Below are 24,468 nucleotides of genomic sequence, written 5' to 3' on the forward strand. Positions count from 1 at the left end.
ATCTAGCAGAAGCCATTTTTTAAAAGTAACACTTCATTTTATTAAGTCTCCGTTAAGTAATCTCTAGTGAATAGAGTAACAAACCGTGAAGCGTCAAGGAGAGGACATGGCTGAATCAGGTAGAGGGGAACATGATGTCAATGAACATGTTACATTACAGCTCTCACCTATCCTTAAAGGCCTGGTATTATATAAGCCTGTCTATAGAAACTTACCTAGACAAAAATAGTTACAGTTTATCCTATAATAGTTGACAATAAGCCTATGACTAAAAATACACTATAATTTCTTATATACTCATTAAGTTCACCACTTAACTATTTCTTTTATATACACAATATCTATTGTACTATTCTAGGTTTTGGAGAGACATCATTTAAATGACAAAAATCACTGTTGTTGTCATCGTTATGTGCTGTCGAGTCCCTTGAGACCACAGTGACCCTATGTACGAGAGCCCTAAACCCTGCTCTATCCTGTGCCAACCTCACTGTCTCCCACACACCTACTCCCATTACCCCAGACACTGAGTTGATCCACTTCATTGAGGGTTTTCCTGTCTTGCACTGTCCTTCCACCCTCCCAAATATAATGTCCCTCTCCAAGGACTTGTCCCTCCTTGCAACACGTCTGAAGTATGTCAGACAAAGCTTCAGCATCCTTGCCTTCAAGGAGCAGCCCAGTTTCACCCTTTCTAGGACAAACTTGTTTGTTCTCCTGGCAGTCCATGGTATAATCAGCACTCTTCTCCAGAACCACAACTCAAAGGCATCAATTCTCTTTCTATCACCCTTAGTCACTTTTCAGCTATCTGACTCATAATATGCAATTGCAAAGACTAGTCTCCAGCTTGATGTTGTTGCTCTTCAATACTCTGGAGAGGTCCCTCACAGCTGACTTTCCCAATGCAACTCATCTCTTTATTTCCCGGCTGTTGGTACCAAAAGTGTTGATTGTGGAGCCAAGCAAACTAAAACTTTTAACAATCTCAATCTCTTCACCATCCATAATGATGCTGCCAGTTGGCCCAGTGGTGAGAATCTTTGCTTCCTTGATATTGGGTCTCAATCCATATTGAAGGCGGCACTTTTTGACCTTCTGCAGCAAGTGCTTCAGGTCCTCCTCAGTTTCAGTAAGCAGGGTGTGTCATCTGCATAACACAGATTGTTGATGAGTCTATCTCCAATCCTGATGCCACATTTCTCCTCATAGAGTCCAGCCTCCTAGATAATCTGTTGTGCATATAGATTGAAAAGATATGGAGATAGGAAACATCCCTGGTGTATGCCCTTCCCAATTTTGAACCATACAGTGTTTCCTTGCTCTGTTCTGATGACTGCCTCCTGGTCCAAATATAAGATTTGCATTAGCACGATCAAGTGTTCTGGGATTCCCATTATTCTCAGAGTCAGCCACAGCTTCTTGTGATACACACAGTCAAACACCTTTGCATAATCAATGAAACACAGATAGACATTCCTCTGGTACTCCCTGCTTTCAGCCAAGATCCGTCTAACATTTGTTGCAATATCCCTAGTAGTACGATCCCTTCTGAACTCAGCCTGCACTCCTGGCAGTTCTCTGTTGATGTGCTGTTCCAGTCAGTTTTTTATTATCTTCATAATAGGCTCACTTATAAAATGCTTATCTGTAACAGTATCATCCATAGAGAGTTGCACAGCTAACTGAAAGGCCAGGCTTCACTCAAGGTCTTTTCTTTACCACTTTAAAAGGTCCTTGACAGTAGATTTGCCCAATGCAATGTCTTGATTTAACTGCTGCTTCCAGAAGTGTTGATTGTGAACCCACATAAAATGAAATACTTGAAAAATTCAATCTTGTCTCCGTTTTTAATGATGCTGCTTATTGGTCTAATGGCTAGAACTTCTGTTTTCTGGAAGTTGAGGTTTATAATCAATAGTAGGGCTATGATCTTTATCAGTAGGGTTTTCAAGTTCCCTTGACTTTCAGTAAGCAATGTTGTGTCACTTATAAATAACAGTTTATTGGAGAATATTCCTCAAATCTTGATGCCTTGACTTTCTTCATATAGTCTAACCCCTCAGATTATTTGCTCAACATACAGATTGAATAAATAGGGTGAAATAGACAATGCTGATGCATGCCTTTCCCAATTTTAAGTCATGCAGTTAGTAACCTCTTGTGGATGTGAGTGACTGCTTTTTAAACTATAAACCGGTTACCCATAAGCACAACGAAGTATTTCGGAATCCCCTACTTTGACCCAGGTCAAGCATGAGTTGATTTGGACTCAATGGCAATTAGAGAGAGTAATAGAAATTTTGTTATGTTTGTTAATATTACACATAGTCAAATGCCTTTGCACAGTCAATAAAACACAAATATTTTCTGTTGTTCTCTACATTTAGCCAAGATCCATATGACATTCACAATTATATCACAGATGTCACACAGCCTCTTTTAAACTCTGCTTGAACTTCTACCAGTTCCCTGTCACAGTAATGTATTAGCCTTTTTTGGATGATCTTCAGCAATATTTTGCTTATATGTGATAGTTATGACAGTGTTCTATAATTTCTACATTCTATTAGGTCATTTTTCTTGAGAATGGGAACATATATAAATATCTTCCAGTCAGTCAGCCAGGCAGATGTCCTCCAAATTTCCTGGCATAGGAAATTTGTACATTCAGGGCTGCATCTGTTAATTGAAACATGTCAATCCATATCCTATTGATCCCTGAGTCGTTTTTTTTTTTTTTAGTCAATATATTCAGTGTAGATTGAACGTCTTCCTTCATTACTATTGTCTTTTGTACAAAATGGTGCTTCCTAAAATTTTCAGTGTTGACCACTTCTTTTTTGGTACAGTGACTCTGTATTTCTTCCATCTTATTTAGATGTTTCCTGGATCATTCAAGATTTTGCCCATAGCACCTCTCAGTATTATAACTTGAGGTTTGAATTTGTTATTCAGTTCTTTCTACTCGAGAAATACGAAGAGAATCCTTCCCATTTTATTCATTGACTCCAACTTTTTGCCATTTTATTATATTTTTATTTTTCTGCTGCCCTTTAGAATCTTCAGCTCAGCTCTTCGGCATCTCTTCCTTTTGTTTTGGCTTCTCCCTGCTCAAATGCAATTGTCATAGACTCTTCTGACATCTATTTTTGGTTCTATTTTTCTTACTCCTTCTTATAGCAAAAGTTGTACAAGTGTCCAGGTCTTTTTTTTCATGGGGTCACTATGAGTTGCCTATGACTCGATGACACTTAACAACAACCTTCTTCTTTGTAATTACCTTTTGCTTTCTTCATGGATGACATGTTTGATGTCATCCCATACTTTCTGTGGGCTTCTTGAATTGAAAAAAAAATGAACATTTCAGAACATTTAATTGTGCCTATGTAAAACTTATATCTAAGTCAAGAAGCTGATATCCAAACAGAGCAAAGGAACCCTATATGGTTTAAAATGAGAGAGTGAGCATCAGGAAGGTATCTTATCTCCAAATCCATTTAATCTGCCTGCTAAGAAAACATAGTGAAGCTAGACTCTATGAAGAGGAATGTGGCAAGATCAGAGAAAGACTCATCAACAACCTGCGTAATGCAGATGACACAACCTTACTAGCCAAGAGTGAAGAGAACTTAAAATGCTTGCTGCAAAGTATCAAAGACTACAGATTTCAATAAGGATTACATCTCAACATTAAGGAACAAAAGATCCTCACTACTGGGACAAAAGTCAACATTCAAATAGATGGAGAAAGGATTGAAGTTGTCAATTATTTCATCTTGTTTTGATCCATAATCAAGACCTTTGGTATCAACAGTCAGGAATTCCGAAAGCTATTGCATTTGACAAGCCCTCAAGTAGGAAGTGCTCCAAAATATTGAAGTGCAATGATGTCAGTTTGATTTAGGCATGGCCTTTTCTATCACTTCCTATGCATCTGATAACCAGACAATGAATAAGGGTGACAAGAAGAATTGATGCCTTTAAGCTGTGGTCTTGGAGAAGAGTGCTGAATATACCCTGGACTGCCCAAAGAACAAGGAGATATGTTTTGGTTTTTTTTTTAAATGCAGTCAGAGTGCTCCTTGGAGGCAAAGACAGAGAAGCTTCTTCTCTCATACTCTGGACACACTGCTAAGAGAGATGGCTCCTTGGAAATGGCCATAATGCTTGGAAAGATAGAGGATAAGTGAAAGAGAGGAAGAGCCCAAAAAAGATACCTGGGCTCAAGTGTGTCAGAGGTGATAAGGATGGCACAAGATAGGACAACATTCAATTCTGTTGTTCATAGGGTCACTATGAGTCCCCTAGATTTGGCAGTGTCTTATAATAACAACAATACTAAGTACTTTTAATAATTTATCATATAATATGTTGTTTGTTGTGTACTGTTGAGTCAGAACCAATCCATAGCTGACCCTCCAGTGGAAGGCAGTTAATCACATGGGAGGAGATTGCCCATCCTTCTTCCATGGAGTAGCTGTTGGATTTGAACTAAGTGCCTTTGGGATTGCAGCACTACTAGGCCACAAATGCTATATAATAAAAGTAATATAAGTATTAACATGAACTCAAATAATTTTATTAGATAATTACACTATAGCTCTGGTGGTCTAGCTGTGCTACATTCCCAAAGGCACATGATTTGAATCCTCCAGTTGCCCCATGGGAGAAGAATAGGTAATCTCCTCCTCTGTGATTTACTGCCTCTGAAAACCTATGGGAGAGTTAGCTTTGGGTCAGTTCTGACTCAACAGCACACAAAAAAATACCCCCAAAATGCATTACACTATTCACTATACCATTTTATTACCCATTATATTAGGTAATATATTGGTTTAATTTTTTATTCTTAATAATTTATTCATTTATATATTTAATAACTTATAAAATAGTCTTTAGCATTTATTATTTGCTAGGCACTCTTACCCAAGAAAACAAAGGTATAAGAATGATGGAACTTTCCCTCCTATAAAATATACCAGGTTTTGCAACCAATATCACAAATTAATTTCTCAGTAGGTGATGAATTTGGCTAGTTGCTCTATTGTCTATTCAATAAGATACCTTAGATAAGTTATTTAAACTCTTTGATCCTTAGAAAAGGGAAGCAAATTGACTCCATTAGTAATATGGGTTTTAAGATTAAAAGGATACAGTAAAATATCTTGTGAACTATTATTAAGTAGACATACACAGAATTATAGGTTCTTAATAGTCCTATAAATTCTGTACAATTATGTCTGAAAATATGGGCTGTTTTGAAGCGAATACTTTATGGTTTTCTCTACTAAATTGGAAGTTGACAAGCCTTGATGATAACATAAACTGACACCTTGATAAAAAAATATTTTGTTTGTTTAGAATTACTTATGCCCTGCCTCTTTTCATAAAATACTTGAAACAGTATTAGAAAATATTTTAGAAAGCAATAATGAGTAAAACAGAAAATCAAAAACATATATGTGGAAAATATAACCTATCATAAACCTATATCATTTTCGATCTATGCTGTTTCAAATTTCTTAGCCTCCTGGCATGAAAACTAAAAGAAACTATCATCAGTTAAGCAATTTTCATCATTAATTTTTAAAAAGTGAAGATTCCAGCATTTCATAAAAAGCATTAGCATTAAACTCTACAAGAGTGCTAAACAGACATTTCAATGAGCATATATGGAATGATGTGATCTATAATCTCAGTATTTGTCAACTATTAGATAAGAACTTCATAAAAATATTTCTTACAATGCCATTCAATAAAAAATTGAATCTTAATCTAAAAAAAGGAATGTCTATGACATGCTGAACTAATGTTTTCCAATAATATAAGTAGTTTTCTAATTGTGTGTGTGTCTTCTCAGCTCAATGTATTTATGTTTATAATTTGTATATAAATAGACACACACACAAACATATACTACTACTTTACACCAAAGGAGTGTCTTTGGTGACACGAAAGGGTAAGCATTTGGCTACTAATGGAAATATTGGTTGTTCAAACTCACTTAAATACACCCTGGGAGAAAGACTTGGTGGTGATCTACTTCCAAAAGGTGGTAGCCGTGAAAACCCTAGAGAACCGTTCTCCACTACAGCACATGTGTTAACATAAATTAGGGTGACTCTACAAAAGCTTTTTTGTTTATTTGTTTGCTTGTTCAGACTTCCTAAAAGGCTGAAAAAGTTATTTTGGTGGCTTAGTGTGTATGGACTCTTTTTTTAAAAAAAAAAATCACAAAGTATGTGTGTTCAATAGCATTTATTTTACTTATAGCAGTGTAAAATAATTGGCAATCACAATTAGGTGAAACAAGATGATCATTACAAAAAACTGAAGTGTATCTGTATGTACTAAAATATACTATTAAGTTTTATAAAAAGGAGATGAGGGAGGTCTAAAACAGTGCATCAGTAAAGAAATTGAATAACCTTTCTTGTGAGCCATCAAGTCAGAATTAACCCATAGCTGACCCTCCAGTGGGTTTTCAGAGGCAGTTAATTGCATGGGAGGACTCTGCCTATCCTTATCCCAGGGAGCAGCTGGTGGACTCAAACCATGTGCCTTTGAGGTTGCAGTACAGCTTCTTGCTAGGAAGCCACCAAGCTTGTAGGAACTTCTCTATGAAGAAGAATTTGGCATCAGGATAAAAGGAAGACTCATCAACAACCTGTGTTATGCAGATGACACAATTTTGCTTGCTAAAACTGAGAAGTGTTTGAAATGTATGCTGCAGGAGACCAAAGACTTAAATATGGATTACAATTCAACATCAAGAAGACAAGAATACTCACCGCTAAGCCAATAGGCAGCATCATGATAGATGGAAAAAAAAGACTGAAGTGATCAAAAATTTTATCTTACTGGTCCCATAAATACCTTTGGGATTTGTAGTCAAGGAATCAAAAGACATGTTGCATTGGGAAAGTTGGCTGACAAAGACCTCTCAAAAAATATTAAAAAGCAAAGATGCCAGGTTAAAGACTAAGATGTACCTGATTCAGGCCATGATCTTTTCAATTGTTGGTATATATGTGAGAGTTGTACAGTGAGTAAGGATATCATAAGAAGAATCAATACCTTTGAGCTGTGGTGTTGGAAAGAATACTTGAATATCCCATGGACTGGGGAGAAAAACAAACAAAGACCAAAACCTTCAAAACAAAAACCAAATAGATATGTCCATAGGGATTTGGCACTGTTGACCCAAAGGTCACACCTCTTTATTGGTTCAAATAAACCAGCAGCTCTGCAGGAGATAAATAGGCAATCTACTCCTGTGCAACTTACAGCCTTGAAGACCTGCCAGAAGGTCAGTTCTAAGTTCTGACTCAATAGCAATGAACTTGAGCTTGAAAGAGGGTGATAAAAATCTCGAAACCATCTGCACTGACTTCTCTTCTTCCTCCTTTCACTGAGACAAGGATAACAGTAACCTGTGTTTTGTATAACTGGATGAGGAAAGAGGAATATTGTTTAGATCCCAAACTAATGCAATAAGTCTGACATTCTACTAGAAAAATTTGAGAAATTTCTGAAATTTTCCTGTGGATGAATATATCCAGGAAGGTACACTCATGATCATTCATTCTCAAGCTTACTTTCAGATAACAACCAGAATTTTCTCCAGGGAAAACTTCTGACTGAATATCACATAAACAACTGCTTCTTTGAAATCTCAGTGGTAAATTTTGTTCAAAATGTGTCTTCCCATGAAGGTAACACCAAATAAAGAACAGCTTTATCCAAATGTTCCCCTTCTAGATGTCCACAGAAATTTCTTACACTCTAGCTTGCTCTTGAACTTTTTATTTGTTTGGTTTTGTTACTGCTCTTGGACCACTCCCTCATTTTTAAGAGTTATTGGTCAATTATGATTTTTCTTTAAAGACATTGTTGAAGCTATTGAGAAAATGTCAGAACTAGTGAAGAAAAATCCTAACATGTTATCAAACTGAAGTCCATCTTTTGAAATGAAAAATACTTATAATGAAAATGAGTCGACAGCTTACTTGGTGATATTTACAGCTGGATATGACGTCAATCGGAAGGATGGTACGGATCAATTTTAATGGCAAGCTGCTAAGCACGCGTATTGATCTGGCAGCTTGCTACTCTACAAATGGCAAAAACCATTAGCATGCTAGCTCCAGGGCCATGGGAGAAGCATAAAACAACAAGTGACTTTGAGCCTTTAAATGAGGTAATTTAAGAGTGCTGATTTGATGATCATAAGGGAAAGTGTGAATTTGTGACTTAATCCCCATACACTACCTCTCAACTAAAAATTGATCACCATCCTAGACATATTTCATTTGAGAAGAATGTAATATATTTTATAATATCCCCTTTAAGACCTTTGCTTTAAGGGATGCTGTTTGCTGCTCAGCCAATCCTAAAAATGGATTTATCTTCTCTAGAAGAACCAAATCACTTCTGCTAGAACAGAGTAACTATGTAGGTGATGCATAGATCAAAAGCATATAAGAATATTCCATATTCCTCTTATTTGTATCTTTTCTTTCTACTTTATGAGGATAATAATATTAGTTCCTCCATGCAATGTAAAATTGATATGATCACACCTATTGAATGCTACCAGAGGCATTTATTTCAGGAACTAGTAAAAGTCCTCAGTAGTGTCTATATAGTAGTCCTTATTACAAATAGAGATCACTTAAATGTGGCCACTACTGTTGAAACGAAACTTTTTCTATTCTGGAGGAGATAAGAATCTTCTGCTGATCTCCAAATAAACTTTTCATTCAGACATCTCAGATTGTATTTTAATATACCTAATGGAGTCTCACCAAATGAATGTTAGGTGGGATGTCTGCAATATGAACTTTCCAACCTCTAGAGATGCAGTACATCTGCTCAGATCAAAATGTGTTGTTTATGAAGCTCCCACACTCTGGAGACATATGTACAGCACCAGTGTGAAAATAACAAGTTTCAAACTCTTCACATGGTTCTTAGTCAGCCAGTAAGAAAACATTAATCCTCACAATGTGAAATGAATCCTGCTGCATTATTTTCTAAGTTCAAATTCTTAGCAATAGTATCTGATGTACAAAGAAAGTTACCTGACATTGTTGAGAAGGGAAGAGGGGGAATCCAGCCTTGGGGAACTTTATTGTTCCCTACAAATATTCAAATAGTTCAATAAGGTGAGAGTACAATAAAGTAAAAAATTCATGATGACTTAAGAGTTCTTGTGAATTGGGAGCCCTCTGTCGTGGCCTTGTCTTTCAGGAGTAGCACTGCTAACCGCAATTTTCCCTGGGGGAAAAAGGGGCAATATCATCTGCGCAATTTACAGCCTGGAAAATCCAATGGAGAGTCAACTAAAAGTTAACTCTGACTCCATGGCAATGAGGAGGTTTATCTTAAAACTAACTGAAGATTAATAGACAAACATTTTCTTGCTGTTTATTCTTATAAGGAAAGGAACTGCTCCTTTAACCAGTATGTGTTAACACACACACATTCACAAATCAAACCCTTGTAAAACACACACATTCACAAATCAATCCCTTGTAAAAAATAATCTATTGAACAGCTGAGTGAGTTAGCTCTACCAAAGCATCAGAACAGAAAAGTTTAAGCAGTTTAAAAAAGCAAATCCTGAATGAAATGAGTACTGTCGATATCTTGCCCAAATCCCCTCATTGGGTCAGCATGAGACACCATGATCATGGGAGAATTGCTCTTGATCCAGGAAGTCAACCCTCTGGATAATCTTGCTACACATGCACATACACACCTGCTCACAAATGGAGTGACTAAGCTGAAGTGAGAAGCCCACAGTCAATGCCATGGGCTTTGACAATGTAGGAATTAAAGATAAGCCACATGATGGAAATAAATCTTTGGTATAATCGATGCTGCAGATCTCATTATGGGATCACTGTGTGCCACTGAGTCAGAGACAATTCACAGCTGACTCTCCAATGGGTTTTCAGAGGCTGTAACAGTTTACTGCACAGGAAAAGATGTGGCGTGACCTACTAGTTAGAACCACGTACCTTTGGATTGGCAGTGCCGCTCCTTACTACTAGGCCGCCAAAGCTGTCTTTTCTATACCTTTTCTAGCTTAAAGTTCTATTTTTGTATAGAGAGAATTTACTCAGTGAACAAAATGGATACTCATTTTCTGACTTTACGCTTATGGAAAGCAACAATAATAAAATGGAAATGTTAGAGGAAATATGAATTCCACTTCCTTGTAATAGGATATAAAATGTCAGTCACCTTTGAACATTACTTTGATAATCATGGCTTTCTAGCTTTAATTTCCATTAAAACAATATATAAAGAAAAATCTGCCAATGGAAAAATAACAGAAAAAGCATTCACCAATTTTTTTTAAGAGATCAAGCTCTTGGAGCTTTCTTCTAAAGAGCCCCAAAGTAAGAAACCAAGTACTGACAGTATCAAACTCAAGAAATTAGTATTTTTTGGTTTTCCTTTAACAAAGCATATCTTTGCTAAGTCTTATTCTGTTGTTTTATAGACAATGTTATAAAACATTGGTATGATGAAATGAAATATTAATAAGCAACTGAATAATTTCTATATTAGAATTCAAATTTCTAACTTTATAATACTTTTCCTTGCTGAAGTTTTCACCTTTGCACCTGGTCCATTGCCACCCTGTATGACCTTATTTCAGCAGTGACTTTAATGAGGAACATTTCTAAACTCCACCCACACAAACCACATTTTTCCTTTTACTTATCAACTCATAAACTATCACTCCCAATGATACAAAGAAGTGATTATAGAATACTTGTTAAATCCATTTGCTAGACTCTGTAAATTAATAATTGAATCCTATATGATAAAGTAGGAAAAGTGACATTCATTCAGTAACGATGACACTGAAATGGAAAGAGTGGGAAATCAGACATCCCCTTACCAACTCTAATGCAAAAGACAAAGACTCCTCCCCAATCATTGTCACTGGTTCCGTAGAATATCCGAGAGAAGAGATGCCATCCTTAAATTACTCATGACACTTCCTGACCTCACAGAATATTTACTTCCCTTCAGTACACATGTGCTGCCCAGACTGGACTTCCTGGAATTTCTATTAAGATTTCAGATTACATAACAACAATTTTCAGGTGCCACAGCCTTTGCTCATAGTAATCTCCAAAAGAAGACAGCACTTAAAAAAAAAAAAAGACGACAGTACTGTGGTGGCAGTAGAAATGGTATAAACCATACAGTAGGCCAGCTAAGAAATGCAGAGACTTGAGGACAATTTAACAGGATCTAAATGAAGGATGAAAGATAGACATCAGAGTTCTTAATATCAAGGTTTGGAAAATACATATTGCCTATATTCTCTATAGATCAATTTAATTTCTTTAAGCCTTACCCTCAATAGTTGTTCTGCTTACTCTGTTGAATAAACTAAAAACTTAATGCACTACTGCCAAGCCTGTTCTGCCTTATAGTGACCTGTCATTTCTAAGGCTGTAAATTAAAATTGGAGGAGATGACCATCTTTCATCGAAGATGCTGTTGGTAGATTTGAATTGCTAGAGATACTTCAGCCTTTGGTATTGCAGTGCAACTCATCATTGAATAAGTACAAAAATTTAACCTCACTATTTGGGGGCTCCACTCTCCTTTTTCAAGTTGGTAATGTCCCAAGAGCATTACATAGGTTAAAGGTGGTTTAAAAAAATACAAACCAACCACGACAGCATTAGATGAAGGGAAGTCTGGAAAGGAATGATGGCGGCCCATTACAGAGTCTGTAGTTGACTTGCTTATCACCTCTGTGCACAATTTCCTCAGAAAGGCGGCATGACCTCTTTGTCAGGAGCTATATTCTATTTCTTCTTCAGATCTAGAAGATTCTCTTTGTCTTTGAGGAAAAAATTCTTCATATTTTCTCTTGAGGCTTGCCTCAACAGCCCTCCCTTAACTTCAGGTCCTTGGTGCAAAGGGGTAATATGCTTAGGCTTCTAATTGAAAGACTGAAAGGTTGAGTCTACTCAGATGCTATCAGGAGAAATGATCTACTAATGATCTACTTCCAAAAATCTCAGGAATTTAAAATTATATAGAACACAATATTGCTCTGATACATAAGAGTATTAGAACTGACTCCATAACATAGCAATTGGTTTAGTTTGAATTTTGTTGAAGTGGCTGGTGTAAAAAGGCAAGGGCCATGTGGATATCTGACCTCCATCAACTACACAAAGGGGAACTAACCCAGTCAACATCAACAACATAAAAACAATTCGCATGAGGTCAGGTATGTGCCCCACACTCCCATACCTCTTTTTACTCATCCCAGCACCAACCTTACTTCTTTATTGGGTCTAAAATCTATTGCCATTAATTGTTTACAGACCACACTGACACAGATTAGCCAAAAGGTTAGTAGCAAAATACAGTCACTCAGTCTAGACAGCTGCTGACATGGGCTGGCAGGCACCTTAGCCTTGAGCCTTGTGGTTTTAGACTAGTGCTATGAAGCTCTCAGTCCTGCCAGTTATAGCTCTAACCACATCTAAGTCCTTCAACTAACTTGGGTAAATGCACTTAGCTCTAGGTCCATGGAGGGTAGCAATCCCAAGGTCATCCCTGATTCATGTCTCTGGTCCTATGCTTCAGTCATGGCTGTTGCTATTGTAGGTCTTGTTGGCACAAGAATCTCTGTTCCTGAACTGCGTGCACTGAATGCCTGCTTTCCCTTTGCTAGTGGTGAGATTCTAAAATTCTGCTGCTGGATCTTGTCAATTTAATGGCATGACTAGCCAAACCCCTTGTGTATAGGCAAGACTAGCCAATCCCCTTGATATTGAGGCTCAATATCAAGAAGACAAGGTTTCTCACCACTGGAACAATTGGCAGCATCAGGATGGATGGTGAAGAGATTGAGATTGTTCACAACCTTAGTCTGCTTGGCTCCACAGTCAACATTCTCGGCACCAGCAGCCAGGAAATTAAAAGATGTATTGCAATGGGAAGGTCTGTTGTTAGGGACCTCTCTAAAGTACTGAAGAGCAATGGTGTCACTCTGGAGACTAAGGTGCTTCTGACACAGGCCATGGTCTTTGCTATCACTTGTTATGCATCAGAGAGTTGGACAATGACTAGGGAGGATAGAAGGAGAATTGATGCCTTTGAGCTGTGGTGCCGGAGAAAAGTATTGAGTGTACCATGGACTGCTAAGAAAACAAACAGATTTATCCAGGAGAGGGTTAAACCAGGCTGCTCTTTGGAGGCAAGGATTCTGGGGCTTCGCCTGACATACTTTGGACATGTTGTAAGAAGGGACCAGTCCTTGGAGAGAGACATCATGCTTGGGAGGGTGGAGGGACAGCACAGGAGGGGAAGAACCTCTATGAAATGGATTGATTCCGTGATTGGGGTAATTGGGATGGGTGTGTCAGAGGCAGTGCAATTGGCACACAATAGAGCAGGGTTTAGGGCTGTTGTACATGGGGTTGCTATGAGTTGCAAGCAACTCAATGGCATATAACAACAATATACACTATTTGCATATTCCTGCCCATCTACATGCCAAAGTCAGTCAATGGTTAGGGAAGCCATTTTGGACAAATAAACCTTAACACCATAGGAGGACTTAAATTTTGCTTGCCATTTATTGGTAGACACAGAATAGTGTATATATATTTGACATTGATTTCTATCCTCAGTTCTTTTTTAAATAAATTGTATTCTTATTTTTATCATTCATATGCATTGAATTCCATACAATCTTCTATTAACATTGTGTTTCACTCATTTATATTGAAGTTTTCCCCCCCTTTACCACCATTGCATCAAAAACTACTTCTGTGAATTCTCTTTTTAAGAATTACACTCTCTCAAAAAAAAAAAAAGAATTACACTCTCTCTAATTAAGATAAATATTGTGGATCACATAGATAATTGTAGGTAGTTGGTTGGTTTCGGGGTGAGCAAAGAGTTCTTGGTCCAAGTTGATATTCAGGAGCTTGTAGTCCTATTTCTTTCTTGTAAGATAACCCTGCCCAAAAAGCCTGTAAAATCATCTGATTGAATGTCCACTTATATTATTCTTATATATTAAATTGGCTATTAATTATATAAAGAATGCTGGTGGCATAGTAGTTTAACATTCAGCCGTTAACCAAAATATCAGTGGTTTGAATGTACTAGCTACTCCAAGAGAGAAAGATTTGGCAGCCTACTATCATAAAGACTGAATTCTAAGAAATCTTAACCTTCACACTTAAACTCATGGCCCTCAAGTAGAGACCAACTTATAGCTGAACTTCTATTGGGTTCCTAAGGCTGTAAATCGCAGAGAAAGAGAGTTTCCATCTTCCTCCAAGAGTCATTGGCGGACCTAAACCACTAGAGAGGCAGGCACAGCTTGTAAGGGTCAGTTTTATTCTGTCCTACAGTCTAGTTAAAATCAACTGAACAGCACATAACTGTATTGATGATACAACCTTATTATCTTTCATCCCAATTTAGAGTTAAGCCATTAAAGAGTGTCTGCCAAGTAAAAACCTCAATGTTTCCAAAGTAAACAAATGAGACTGGGAGAGGACATTTCTGGCAAAGATTAAGAGACAAGGATTACATCATTATAGTGTAGAGATAATGGAATAGACATGAGACAGCAGCAATGCTGGCAAGATTGAAGCCAGTGATAAGTTAGACACACTGTACAATGGACTAGCAGTAAATCAGTTTTCATCGTTACCCCTGTCAGAAATCCAAAACAACTCTATTATAAGGGGGGAGAAATCTTTTTAATATCTGGAAAACACGATTCTTTATCAACAGAGTAATTATTTTTTAAACTCTAAACTAGAAAAGTTTTTGAGAATTCCTAAGAGATAGAATAGATCCTAGTTGAAAGTCATTCCCTTTTCTTTTTTATTTATTTCAATCTCTTTTTACAGAGACAGCCATTGAGACAACCTTTTTTTTTTTTTTATGTCAACTCGCGGAGGACTGGCTGCAGTCATTGGAAAGAAGTAATAATTGATTTCAATAATTAATTCCTGCTTGCTGAAGTAATGTTGCCTACGCATTCCTCCTCAGGCCCCAGTTAAAAGGAACTCCGAAGCAGGAGTGCATAAACAGCTACATTACTTTGGGGAGTGCAAGTCCCCTAACATACTGTAGATTTGGGAAGAGCTTTTAGGCCTGGGGCTATCTGAAGTTAATTCCTGTACGGTCCCCTGTTACCTCATGTTGTCTGTGATTTTCTAGTCCATTCGAAGAAGGAGAAAGCCAAATGCAGAAGAAGGCATCTTTGCAAAACTTGATCTCAGCTCTATCAGAAATTCCATCTTCACACTCTATCAAAACTTCCTTCAAAAAAGGGAAAGAGAGTTCTGGAAGCTAGGGAGAACAGGAGAGCTGAGAGTGGAAAAATAATCAGAGATGAATGTCAAGAGGAAAATGAAGTAAGTGGCAAGTGTTTTTTGGGAAGCTGAATGACTCCTGGTCCCTTTGCACTTAAAAGATTTCTAAAACCCAAACAGCTTCCAATTCTAATAATAATTAAAAAAATTTTAAAAAGCTAAAATGGAGTCACTTTATGCCCCTTTCAAAAGGGTTAAGTAGGCTATGCTATCTTTTATGCTTAATACAAAATCCAAACTGACACCATATCTTATTGTTTCCCCTAAGATATTCTCAGACCAGTCATGCATTTTTCAAAATATTATAATAATGTGTTGTCTGCCCTCACACGGCTTTCTATAAAAGTAAAAGACATTTCAAATGTAATTATTTAGAATCCTTTCATTATAAAGGGCTTGTAAATGACCAAAGATCTTTGCAAATTGAACACCTAAAAACTTTAAATACACACACCACACCACCCCCACCACCCCCAGAGTAGGTGACTAGCTCCCACTGACCCAGAATGTGTCACAAGACAGGCTTTTCACTAAGCTGGCCATTTACAACTGCATAGTGACTGTGATAACAATGCTTTATTGTTAAAGAAGGTCTATAAAGCACTGGGGAGTATAAACGGAAAGCAGGTCCTCGTCAGGTACCAGACCACGCTTCCTCATACCCAGGTACAAGAACCGACCTCTTGTTTCTACCTGGTCCCAGGGCGATAAGGTTCCTGATGTAAAGAACAGATTAAAGCTAAAACAAGACCAGATGTTTTTCCTGTTAGATGGATTAAGTAAGACCAAACCTAAAATTAGGAAAGCACTCAGGGCAGATTTACTACTGCGCGGTGATGGGGGCTGCGCAGGGCGCTGCAGAGCCAGTGCTGTGTTTATTAACTGGGCCCTGGGAGCTGGAAGGCCTCTACCCGAACGGCTCTCAACGTGCACCAGGAGGACTCCAAACTGGTGATGAAAGCTACTCTCTGAAAGCGAGACCTCAGTAAAGACAATATTAAAATCTACTTCAAATCCAGTTGATGGCACAAGAGGCAGAAGAACGGGTAGCATGATCTGTAGGTAGTCACCAGGGGAGAAAGATGAGCAATCTCCTCCCTTTAGATTTACAGTCTCTGAAAAACTGCTGGAAGGTCTGCTGTGAGTTGGTCCCAACTAGGCAGCCATTAGGGTTGTTTTGGGGTTTTTTTCTTTCTTTTTTTTTCATAAAAATATTTCAGGAGGAGAAAAATAACCAAATTACTCAACAACAGTAATTATTGTTAGTTAAGCCCACTGACATCCAGTGTGTTCCAACTTATAGCCACCGTCAATGACAAAGTGTAACTGTCCAAGGAGCTTCGACGCCTGTATCTTTGGGAAAGCTGGCTGCCATATTTTTCTCCCGTGGAGTGACTGACGGGTTCAAACTGTCCAACTTTCACTTAATCAAGTGCTTAAATGCTGCACCACCAGTACTTCTAAACGACATTTCTTAAATACACTGAAAAATCTTGTCATAACTAAGACAATCAACGCTATTTAGTTTCTTGGTGACCAGAATCACACTTGTAATCTCAAAGTGTTTCTTTGAAAGCACGATGCAAAAGCACCCAATGAAAGGAATAGTATTAATTCAAGAGTTGTCGTGATTATTAACTTTTCTGGAGAGAGGGAGTAAAATAAGTTTTCACAAAATGAAGAGTCAGGCTGTTCAGAAACTGTATTGCGACTGCTAGTCCTTCTCTACATCACCACAGCTCAATCTTAACTATTCGCTAGGGACTTAACACACGAAAGAATTAAAAGTTAGGAAAACTTAAATTCTATTTTTCACACTATGTAGAAAGTCAGACTTACAGAAATAACAGCAACGGGTACATCTATAAAATAATTTTCCTCAAAAAAAAAAAGTCATTTTTCTTGCTGATTTCAGTAAGCTGCATATATAGAAATTTTCAATAACTTTAAGCTAGTGCAGTTGTTGTTCATTTTGTTTTCTATCCTCAGTGTAAGCTATAATGTACTAGAAAGGCTATGAGGACCACAATCCACACCTCGATTGACACTTGTGAATTTCTATGTAATAGTAACTATAACTTTAGGTTGGATCACCTTTCTTGGGAATGGGAACAAATGTGGACCTCTTCCAGTCAGTTGCCCAGACAGATGTACTTCAAATTTTCTTGCATAGACTGGTGAGCACATCCAAGTCAATTGGTTCATTAAAACAAGTCATCAATTCTTGGGGCCTTATTTTTTTTTTTTTTTTGCCAATAACTTCAACTTCTTCTTTCATTACCATTACCTCCTGTTCATATGGTATTTCCTGAAATTTTTCAGTGTCAATCAGTTCTTTCTGGTGCAGTGATTCTATGTATTCCCTCTATCTTTTGATCCTTTCTGGGTTATTCAATATATTGTCCATAGCATCTTTCAATATTGCAACATGAGGCTTAAATGTGTCAGTTCTCTCAGCTTGAATTCCAGCTCTTTGCACATTTCATTATAATACTTTGCTTTGTTCTCCCACGCTGTTCTTTGAAATCTTCTGTTCATTTGACGTGTTTTTCTTTTGTTTTGGCTTCTTGACACTCCAGAGCAATTTTTAGAGTCTCTTCAAACATCCATTTCTATTTTTTCCTTTCTCCTCTGTTCTTGTAAGGACCTTTTGCTTTCTTCATGGATGATGTCCTTTATATCATGCCACAATCTGGTCTTTGATCATTGGTGTTCAATGTCTCAAAGCTGTACCTAAGATGATCTCAAAATGCAGATGGAATGAATTCAAGATCAAATCTTGATTCATGTGGACTTATTTTAATATTCTTTGGTTTCAATTTGAACTTGCATATGAGTAACTGATTGAGTGAACTGGAGTCCACCTCTGGCCTAGTTTTGACTGCCAATATTGAGCTTCTCCAACAATTTCTTCTGCAGATGTAGTCAATAGATTCCTATGTGTCCCCTCAGGTGAGATCCACGTGTAAAGTCATTGTTTGTGTCTTTTAAAAAAAAGATATTTTCCGTGAATAAATCATTGTAAGCATAAAATCCAATCATCCTATTTGTATCACCAAGCCTGTATTTTCCAACTTATATATTCCTTCTTTACTGTTTCCAACTTTTGCATTCCAGCCACCAATTATCATTAACCCATCTTGATTGCATATTTGGTCAATTTTGGACTGCAAGATTTGGTAAAAATTCTCAGTTTATTTAATCCCAATAAAATTGATCTAGCTGAATGTGGAAGCTATCAAACAATACCTTTAATATCACATGCAAGCAAAATGCTGCTGAAGATAATTCAAAAACAGAACAGCACATGGATGGAGGAGGCGGTGGCACCAGAGATATCATTGCTGATGTCAGATGGATCCTGGCTGAAAGTAAAGAATACCAGAAGAATGTCCATTTGTGCTTTATCAACTATGCAAAGGCATTTGACTGTGTGGATTATAACAGATTGTGGCTGACATTGAAAAAAATGAGAGTCTCTGATCACTTAATGTGCCCTTGCAAAACCTATACCTTGACCAGGAGGTGTTGTGAAAACAGAGCAGGGGAACACTGCATCATTTAAAATCAAGAAGGGAGTGTATCAGGGAGTGTTCCTCTCCATACCTATTTAATGTGTATACTGTACAAATTACTCAAGAAGCTGGACTCTGTGAAGAGAAGTGTTGCATCAGGATTGGAGGGACACTCATCAGTAACCTGTGTTATGGAGATGACACAACCTTGCTTCCTGAAAGGAGAAGGACTTGAAGCACTTGTTGCAGAATGTAAAAGGAATGCAGCTTTTTCCCATGGCATTAGCAGATAGGAAATAAGGAGACTCACTGCACTGGGAAAATCTGTAGTTAGGGACCTCTTCAAATTATTGAGAAGTAGTGATGTCAGTTTGAGGACTATGGTATGCCTGATGCAGGTCATAGTCTTTCTGAAAACTTTCTATGCATCTGAAAGGGGAACAATGAATAAGGATGACAGAAGAAGAATTGATGCCTTTGAGCTGTGATGTTGAAACATATATCTTAGAAAGGGTGCAGTCAGATGTTGCTCTTTGGAGGCAAGAATAATTGGGCTTCTCCTCATTATACTTTGAACATGTTGGTAGGAGGGACTATTCCTTGAAGAGGAACATGATGCTAGAAGGGTGGAGGGTTGGTGAAGAAGAGGAAAACCCTCGACGAGGTGGATTGAGATGGTGACTGACAATGGGTCAGGAGGTGTGAGGATGGCACAGAATAGAACAGGATTCAAATCTGTTGTTCATAGGATCACTATGAGTCATAATCAACTCAATGGCACCTAACAACAAGAATTTTAAGTATGTCACATAAATTCTAAGTTTCCATTTCCATGTTTGCAAAAGTGAGGTCCAATATATATGTCTGGAAGTTTATAAGAATAAAATGAGATAGTCTGCAGGAGCACAGGGCTGTAGAGTAAGACAGTCAGTTTTTACCAATTACCTGCCTGTCTGCTTTGCCTATATTTGCATTAGTATATCCCTTTTCAGAATTTAAAATTTAGCCTTTTTAGTTTTTGCATAAAATCACAAAATCAGCCAAAAATCTCCAGTGAGGAAGCCAATCTCGTATCTCCCCTCAAGACCATTTCCTCAGTCAGGGGACTACTGACAAGGCTATCCTTCTGCTTTTGCAGAATATGCTGATAAATTTCCAAATTAAATTTTTTTCAACCCGCAGAAATCTGAATATGGTTAAATAAATATTAATTTTTGCTGGTCTAGACAGAGTTATGGAAGACTCTTAGTTTAGAGGCAGAACCTATGTTACAGACAGTAAATTAAAGCTAAAATCAAACCAGTTACCGTTGCATGGATTCCAACTCATGGTGGCCCCATGTAAAGAGAGCTGTGTACCACAGAGTCTTAAATATTAGTTTATTTTAGTTTTTTGCTCTTTCAAACATACACAGGAGAACATAAACCAATTTAACCATTATTATGTGTACAGTTCAATGACATGGACCACATTGTTTTGTTTTGCTTATTTTTTTTAAATTGATCACATCCTTGAAACTTTGCCATCATCTTCACTTTCCTCATCTCCCTCATCACCATAAAAGCCATGCCCTCTAAGGTTCCTATTTACTATTTCTAATTGTTGTCAATTCAATCCCTATCAAAAGGTAGATCTTGAGAGAGCTTAGTATTCAAGGCCATCAATCCATATTAGCTAAACTACTCTAAAAAGACTTAAGATATTTTGAGTTAAGGCTTAAAAAACATTAGCATTAGAGAACACCTATAGGCTCCAGAACTCCAGAACATCTGGCTTCCGTGAGAATTTGAAAGTGTAGTATTTTCTTCCCTTTTATCAGGATACTTCTGTAGGATCCTGGATCAAAATGTTTCATAATGGAAGTCTTGTCTGTTACCACCCATTTCTTCTGGTCTCTGGCGAGGGAGGGAGCTGTTCATGAAGCAATTTATCATGCCTTCTATTTCTGTGTTGTGTTTTTGTTGTTGTTGCACCAGGTGAGTAGGAATTAATTGTTTTGCCTTGGGTAGTCATTTGCAATCTTTTAAGACTCTGTTGTTGTGTGTCACTGAGTCAGAACTGACCCATTTCTGACCCTTAGAGGCAGTAATCACACAGGAGAAGATTGTTATCCTTCTTCCATGGAGTAGTTTGTGGATTTTAACTGCTTGCCTTCAGGATTGCAGCACAGATTCTTACCACTAGGCCACCAGAGCTCCCTACGCATTATAAAATGAACTAGGAGACTGAACATAAGTGCTAAATACTTTTTTATACCAAATAACTGGTATATCACATAAAACCAACCCTAAACCTCCAAACCAAAGAACTGAATCCCATGAAGTATTTGTTATATATAGTGGCTTGTTTTCATTATAAAACACCATTATAACAGAAATACTACAAGAGAGTGACAGGAAATATCACAGTTTGAGAAATGAGGAGTCTTAATTCAAGTTATCAACTATAGGGGAATGTTTCAACTTTCTGTTGGCTCTGGGGAAAGTCTTCAGTTTTCATTTTCTTTTATCTTTATATTAGTTTGCATACAAAGTTTATAGACATTGTGTTCTATTTATATACATTGTGTTTTATACACTCCTTTATTCACATTGTGTTTCATACAATCATTCCCATATATTGAGTTATATAAAATTAATCACCATTAATCTATACCCACTATCACCTGGTCTCATTGGATCTTTCCTAATTCCTTCAACCCCTCTCTCTGCCCACCAAGCTCTACGATCTCATGATTTTCCCTATTCCCAGCCTCAGCCCTGTGCCTCTAGCACTTCCATCTTTGGATTTTCATACACATCTTACTAGTTATCTTTCTAGTTTTACAGTAATGGTCTTAAACAGTATTTGTCCTTATGAGACTGAGTTAGTTCACTGAACATAATGCTCTCTAGCTTCTCCTATGTTATATAGAATTTTTTTGAAATTGTTACTCCTCAGTGCTGCATAGTATTCTATCATTTGATTGTACGAAAATTTCTCAATCCATTTATTTGTTGGTGGACATTTGGGCTGCTTCCATGTTCTTGCTTTGTGAATAATGCTGCTATGAAAATTAGTCTACAAATCTCCATTTGTGTCTCAGGTCTATTTTCCTCTAAGTATAGTCCTAGCAGTGCATATGCAGAACAGATCACTCCAGAGGCTGGACTTTATGAGGAGGAATGTGGCATCAGGATTAGAAAAAGACTGATCAACAACCTGTGTTAAGCAGATGACACAACCTTGCTTAACAAAACTGAGATTACCTAAGGTGTTTACTGCAGAAAGTCAAGGACTGCAACCTTTAATATGGATTTAAGTTAAACACCAGGAAAACAAAGATTCTCACCACTGCGCCATTTGACAGCATCATGATATATGGAGAGGACATTGAGATTGTTAACAATTTCAGCTTGCTGAGTTTCACAATCAATACTCTTGGCACCAGCAGTCAAGAAATTAAAAGACAAATTATATTGGGAAAATCTGCTGTCCGGACCTCTCTGGAATGTAAATAAAGCAATGATATCAGCCTAGAGACTAAGGTTCACTTGATCTAGGCCTGGATCTTTGTAATTACTTACTATATATGAGAGAGCTGGACAATGAATATGGATGACAGAAGAAGAAATAATGCCTTTGAGGTGTGCTGTTGGAAAAAAATATTGATCATTCCATGGATTGCCAAGCCAGCAAACAGGCTTGTCCCAGAGGAGGTGAAACCAAGATCCTTCAGAGACAAGGATTTTTTGAGTTCCATCTCACTTACTTTGGACACATGGACAGGAGTAACCAGGCCTTGGAGAAAGACATCATTCTTGGAAGGGTGAAGGGACAGCACAGGAGCAGACGACCCTGGGTGATATGGATTGATATAGTACCTCGGGTAGTGCGGGGAGGTGTGTCAGAGACAATGAGGTTGGCTGAACATAAAGAAGACTTCAGAACTATTGTGGAAAGGATCACTATGAATCGTAGTTGACTCAAGGACACATAAAAACAACAATAACATGACAGTTCTTGTTCAGCTTTTTGAAGAAAAACTAATCTTCCTTCCAGTGTTGTAAGACCATTTTACAATCCCACCAGCAGTATATGAGAGTTCCAACCTCTCTACATCCTCTCTACCATTTCTTACTTACTTGTCTGTTAAACTTTACAGTTGTTACTGGGGTAAAACAGTATCTCATTAAGGTTTTGATTTGCATCTTTCTTATTACCAATGATTTTGAGCATGTATTCATGTGTCTGTTGGCCATTCAAATGTCTTTCTCTTTGAAAAGTCTTTCATTGTCTTTTGCCCATTTTGTGGTTGGGTTATCAATCATTTCTTGTGGAAGCTCCATATTATTCTGTAAACTTTCATTATGAGACCCTTGTTTGAGCTGTCATTGACAAATATTTTTCCAAGGCTGTAGGTTTTCTTTTTGCCTTAATAAAAAGAGTATTTAATGCACATAGAGACTATTTATTGATATTATCCTCTCCCAGTCGTACATTTCTGGCAGTATTTGCCAATTTATTTATATCACAGGTTTGGCCTTCTAAGTTTGGTCCATTTTGTCTCTTATGATCTTTATGGTTTTGCACTTTACCCCTAAGTCTCTGACACATTACTGCCAGGAACAATAAGAGACCTAACTAGATGGAAAAGTGGTCGTGCATAGGAAGAAAAACTGTTCATGCATAGGAAGATGCAATAGAGTGAAAGTGATAATCCTACCAAAAGCGATCTACATGTTCAATACAATCCCAATATAGATACCAAATTTATTTTTTAAAAAAGACAGCAAAGGTAATGTTGTTGTTGTTGTTATGTGCCATCGAGTCACTTGAGAGTCATAGTGACCCTATGTACAAGTGCCCCAAACACTGTTTTATCCTGTGCCAATGTAGCTGTCTCAAACACACTCATTCGCACCACTCCACTCACAGAATCGACCCATCTCATCGAGGATCTTCCTCTCCCACCCCATCTTTCCACTCTCCCAAACATGATGTCCCTCTCTAAGGACCAGTCCTTCCTTGCAACATGCCCAAAGTATGTCAGACGAAGCTTCAGAATCTTTAACTCTAAGAAGCATTCCAGCTTCACCCTCTCCAGGACCTGATTGTTCTCCTAACAGTCCAGGGTATGTTCAACACTCTTCTCCAGCACCACAGCTCAAAGGCATCAATTCTCTTTCTATAATCCCTAGTCACTGTCCAACTCTCTGATGCATAGCACGTAATTGCGAAGACTATAGCCTGGATCAGGTACACCTTAGTCTCCAGCCTGAAATAGTTGCTCTTCAGTACTCATGAGTGGTCCCTTACAGCCAACTTTCCCAATGCAATTCGTCTCTTGATTTCCTGGCTGCTGTTACCAAGAGTGTTGACTGTGGAGCTAAGTAAACTAAAACTGTTAACTATCTCAATCTCTTCCCCATCCATTCTGATGCTGCCAATTCGCCTAGTGGTGAGAATCTTTGTTTTCTTGATGTTGATCTTCAATCCACATTGAAGGCTGCAGTCCTTGACCTTCTGCAGCAAGCACTTCAGGTCCTCCTCAGTTTCAGCAAGCAGGGTTGTGTCAT

The sequence above is a fragment of the Elephantulus edwardii genome, unplaced genomic scaffold, assembly GCF_000299155.1.
Source record: "Elephantulus edwardii isolate Elephantulus edwardi_28Jun2011 unplaced genomic scaffold, EleEdw1.0 scaffold00026, whole genome shotgun sequence".
In the NCBI taxonomy this organism is placed as follows: Eukaryota; Metazoa; Chordata; class Mammalia; order Macroscelidea; family Macroscelididae; genus Elephantulus; species Elephantulus edwardii.